The following is a 6000-nucleotide window of genomic DNA, read 5'->3' as shown; positions in this document are numbered from 1 at the left end:
CCATCACCTCATTCACTTCTGAACTACATGTGGCCTTATTCCTTTATAGCTAAGGATATGTAGGCAACTCAGATACCAGGGCTCGGTCACATTCTCTTTTCTTTTAAATTTTGGGTCTCTTTAAATAAGGGTCGGGTCAAAAAACCTGTCTAGTCGTTCTTTGTCTGAAAATACTTCGTATTTCCAGTCAAAGAGGGGCAGCTGTAGACATATGATTTTTGACTCTCCCTAAGATTTTGCATATCTTAGCATTTAAATACTTAGTTTAGGTCTTATATAGTTATTTTAACTACTCTTTTACATTATTTTAAGAACAAAAATAGTTTCATATTTCTCTACTTAATAGTTTCATATTTTGATTTAATTTTAATAGTTTATTCTCCTTAATTAAGATTAATTAGTATTTTTGTAGTATATTTTGTTATCAATATTATTTTTGTAAAAAAAAAATAATGAATTTTGGATTAGTTCTTATTTTTATGTCATAAGACTAATATTTTGAGCCTAATAGGGCCAAATCTTAGGCCCAAATTCGGATCCCATTCTTCCATAACCCAAAAAAGCCCAAACACAAGCCATAAGCCATATTCTTTAACATAAGATAATAAAAAAATCTGAACTTCATTTTCTTCTCAACCTTAACAACAAGGAAAAGACCAACCATGGCTGTCATCCCTCCATCTTCTTCAACAAGACACCACCCAAAAACCTAGTTGAACCCTAGCACTCTTAGAGACCCCATCCGCCCCTCTCACCCAAACAGCCTCTAACCCTTCTCCTTCTTCAACCACCTGAACTTCACTCCAAATACCGTGGAACCGCCGCCTCTCCGTCAGCTAGCCGCCGAACTAGCAGTTGCCATCAACGACCTCTAAGCTTTAGAAGAGAAGCCACCACTAACCGTCACCCTTCTAACCAAAAGGACCCCAGATTGGTGCTTATTCTTTAACCTAAAGACCACCCAATTGCCGAACAACAGCCGCAACAGCTCACCGGAACTCCACGCTCACAGCCAAACGACCACCCTCCTCTCCGCCAAACACTAGCCACTTATCTTCAACGTCACAGCCGACGGCGACACTGCTCTAACATCCAGCGCCCAACCTCCCCTCCAAGCTGCTTCTGCCATGGCTTTCGATTCAGACTTTTCATTCTCTGATTTTGTTATAATTCACCCGTTTAATCAAAAAACAACAAAGGGATTTCAGTTGTCCTAGTTTCATTTGTAACTTCAAACTCAAAATATATAATAAGAGTTTAGTTTGCTCTTTTAGTTTTGGTTTCCAACTCCGGATTCTCATTTTCGTTACTGAGATGAGCGTGATTTGAATTGTTGTTCGAGTTTTCATTGTGGTCGCGTCTCCGTTGGTTCTTTGGTCACCGTTCAGATATCCATTTAGAGTTAATCGTTTGTGTTGGTCTTCTTGTCCGATTTTCTGATGATTGGCTTCGCGTCGACATTTTTGCATTACTGTTGGTATCCGCTTGAACTTCAGTGTAAATTCAATTCAATTTTTCAAGGGAAAGTTGCTTCACGTTAAAGGTTCATCTCTCTTCCCTTATAACTGTTTCAAACGAGTTTTAATTAAATCCCGTGAATACTTGTTTGCCATTATTTGTTTGTTCGATCGATGTAAATTGGAGTTTGATTTCATATGCCATGTTGAGTTGAAATGAGATTAATGGTGTTAAGCTTGTTGGGTTGCGAGGTTAATCACTAAAAACAATCATGGGTTTCGGGTAGAACATTAAACTGTTGGGTTTTAGATAATTTCATAAACTTGATTTCTATTTTTATCTATTTGGGGCCGCTAGGAGCATGTTTAGGCCAACCACACTCGGGTAGGCAAATTTTAGGTTTTCTTTATTTTATTTTATTTTATTTTCGAGGCAAGAGGTTGTTTCTTTTAGTTTATTATCGGGGGAATGCCCCGCGCAATTTGTATATATTTTCCGGGATATGCCCCGAAGAACTATGTAAATATTCTGGAGGCCTTGACGAGCATGGAGGAGAAGTAGTAGTATAGGTTAGCTTAGGATTTTCTTCCCTTTTCCTTTTCATTTTCTCTTATTAGGTAGGGACGACATCGAGCCTCTTTTGTTTATTTATTTTATTTCTGTGTGTTTTTACCTCAATTTGAATATCTTAAAGGCCAACTAGATCGAGTACGCAACCGTGACCTTCACGGGACTTGGGGAGTGCCTAACACCTTTTCCCCGAGTCAAATGAACCCCCTTACTCTAATCTCTGGTGCGGACTTGGTTTTAGAGTCTGAAACGTTTTAAAAGGAAAAATCATTTTAAAAACGGTGACCTGGCACACCGAAATTAAATGTCAGGTGGCGACTCTGAGTTAATCCTTTTGAAACGCAATTCTTTGTCACTTTCAAATTGAGAAACCTTTTTCAAGCTTTACTAAATCTTTTTAATATTTTAAGAGGGTTATGTGAGGTTTGTAAGAAAAAGGGGTGTGACAATGATATATACTGTCATACATAAAATGATTATAATGATACATACCTTAATAAAATATGGCTCAACTTAGCGGGAGTTAAGAATAAAATTAGAGTTTCGTGCTGATAACGTGTTATAAAATAAAAGCAATGCAGTAAAATGTAAATAAGAAGAGATAGAAAGAAAGGAGAAGTGTTTTCTTCTTTCACTTTGGTGTATCTTTCCATTGCAATTACATGACCTTTTATAGGCATAAAAAGTAAAATTGATTGACATAAAATAGGAGATTTAATCTTTAAATTATTCACAACATGGACATCCAATGTAGCATCCAATGTAACATCCAATGTACAACTGTTCATAACAGATTTTAATATATTGTCAAGGGTTACCTAACACTATTTTAGGAACAATTGCCGTTCATATTAATCAAAGGAGCAAAAGGGAAAAAGAAAGTTAAGCATAAAGTTGTTGAATAAACTTAAGTGCTCTGTCTTTTCCTTGATGAATTATCAAGAAACCAACACTGTGAAATTTGTTGAGTCAAGCCATCGGGTTTATTATTTTTCTAATTTTTTTTTCTCTAGTCGAGTATGAAAGATTACTTTTAATTTACCAGATGTTAAAATTCCAAGAAAGTACAAAATAATAAAGCTTAGATATATTCTATTAAAACGCCAAATTCTCCATTTACAAGACATTACTTGGCAAATGCAAGGAAATTTTCTGCTAACATTTTTTCTAAGACGTCTTTGAAAAACATTTCAAAAGTTGGTCATCAATCTTGCTTGGTCTATATAAATTAAATATATTTTTGGCGAAAGTATATCTACTTAGACATTATTTGATTTTCTAAAGATGATCTAATTTGACATTAGTTTTCTAATATCTAGCATAACTCATTATCGAACCTAATCCAACATACAATTGTCTTCCAAACACATTTTAATAATATGTTATACTGAAAACTAATCCAAAATTAAATCCAAACACCACTAGGGTAATATGACTATGCAGTTTAAGTGAGTTGAGGTTGTTGAGAATAATGCCATTGACGCTACCAAACTTCTATCCACACACAATTACTACATTTGCTTCATTTTCCCCGAATTTAATTTACGAAAAATAGTTATAATCTTTTCTTCATAGTTTTTTTTTTCAAACACAAACTAAAATATAAAAATCTTCTAATGGTTACAATTATTTGATGCGTAGTATTTTTTCGGTTTATAACCTGAATAATTATGCCCATATTTACCACACGACGTGCTAAAGCTGGGGTATGATTTTAGCGGAGGCAAAAATACGTAGCTGATTTCTTCCTATTTATCTAAGCTTTGGTGCACAGAATTATCCGATTCTGCTAATAGAAACTAACAAATAGAGGTGTACATATACTTATCCATACCACGGCTAAAAAAAAACTGGGGTATGGATCTCATCATCCTCCACTTATGCCATTTTCTGCAAAATAATAGAATAAATAGTGTAGTCATCAGACACATGACATGACATCTGATTTGAATTAGTACATTTTTTTAAAAGTATATCAATATATCAAATTGGCATTATTATCACAAATATGTTATAAAATAAAGACTATAAGTAAAGACAAGTATAGAGAGAAACTGATATATTATTCGAATTCAAATTGATGTACATAATGAACTGAAATCTCTTCTATTTATAGAAGAAAGAAAGCTGCTCTGTAAGCTGCTACTACAAGCTGCTGTGTAAGCTGCTACTACAAGCTGCAGTGTAAGCTACTATTACAAGCTGCTGTGTAAGCTGCTACTACAAGCTGCAGTGTAAGCTACTATAAGCTGTTGTGTAAGCTGCTACTACAAGCTGCTGTGTAAGCTGCTACAAGCTGCTGTGTAAGCTACTATAAGCTGTTGTGTAAGCTGCTACTACAAGCTGCTGTGTAAGCTGCTACAAGCTGCTGTGTAAGCTGCTGCTGTACCAGATATGGATAATCTTCTACTGAGAACAATATTTATCCATAACGGAGTACTGAATAAATAAGCTTATTATACCCGGTATGGATAATCTTCTACGGGGGTAATGTTTATCCATAACTGGGTACTGAAAAGATAAGCTCATTATACCCGATATGGATAAACTTCTACTGGGGGTAATGTTTATCCATAACCGGGTACCGAAGTGATAAGCTTCTTCAGGAAGCTTATTTCCAATATAGTACTAAATAGATAAACATATTTACGGTGAAGTCCCATATAGATAAGCTTCTTCAGGAAGCTTATTTACAACAGAGTACTAAATGAACATCCATAATATAATATATTTATAACAAAATAAATAATATTTGGCAATTGTCCATGTGAATAACTAGAAATTTGTAAATTGTACCTTCACAACAAACACGGAGTAATAATTGCTATTTGTCATTGTCATATTAAAAATAATATTAAATGAAATGGTACAAGTGAAATAATTCAGGCACAATAATTATTTTCTACTCTTCTGCCCCAAATCAATGTGATTTTCCATCTTCTGGCCCAAATTAATGTGATTTTCCATTATTGCCATTAGGGATGTACAAACCGAACCGGAAAATTGCACCGTATCGAAAAGTCAATCCAAACCGATTAAAAAATCTGATTAGGTTTGGTATTGAGTAAAAAAATCTGAACCAAACCGACATATAAATATACAATTTTTATATATAATTTTAAGATTTTTTATAGAATTTTCTTTAAAAATGTCTAGAAATATTTTGATTCTCTCATGGGATGTAATATTTAGTTAAGTATGAAGTGCTCTCATTTTTATTGGCTTTAAATAATAGGTTATATTATTACTTTCTTAACAAGTGTTACTGAAATGCGTGAATCTCTTTGTTCTTCCATATTCATATGTCAAATTCTATTAAATTCTTATATCTTTTTCAAATTTGAAGTATGTATTTAGGTAATTTAAAAACAAATAGAACGCATCATTATTTAGGTATCATATTGAATTTTATGTTTAATTATTAAATTTAGTTAACTTTGAAAGTATACATCAACGAAAAATTATTGTCATGCGATTAAAAATATAACTATCGTGTGTTACTAAGAGAATTCTACCATAAGAATATTTTATTAGATCACATATTCGTCAATTTTTTAAATTTTTACTAAACATATATTTACTTATAAAAAAATTAACAAAGTAAGATTGAAATAATATTCATGTGACAAAAAAAACCATGAAAAATTCAAAAAACCTGACAAAACTGAACCAATCTAAACTGATATAACTGATTTAGTTTGATTTTAATAAAAATCATCTCGGTCCATGTACATCCCTAATTGCCACATTTTGGTCAAAATCCACTAATGCACATTTAGCACCAGAATCAGTATCACAATGGTTAGGGGGATTTGCATCTATACCCGCTTTTTGGGTCACGTTTTAACTTATACCCGCTTTGCAAAAAAAATTGCAAGCGTACCCACTTTTCACGTAAACTTCACTCATACGGGCCTGAAGTAGCAAAGACAATCACACAAACTTCAGCATTCTAGTAGACGGGCCTGAAGT

The sequence above is a fragment of the Nicotiana tabacum genome, chromosome 10 (genome assembly GCF_000715075.1).
Source record: "Nicotiana tabacum cultivar K326 chromosome 10, ASM71507v2, whole genome shotgun sequence".
Classification (NCBI taxonomy): domain Eukaryota; kingdom Viridiplantae; phylum Streptophyta; class Magnoliopsida; order Solanales; family Solanaceae; genus Nicotiana; species Nicotiana tabacum.
Note: the sequence above shows the minus strand (reverse complement) of the source record.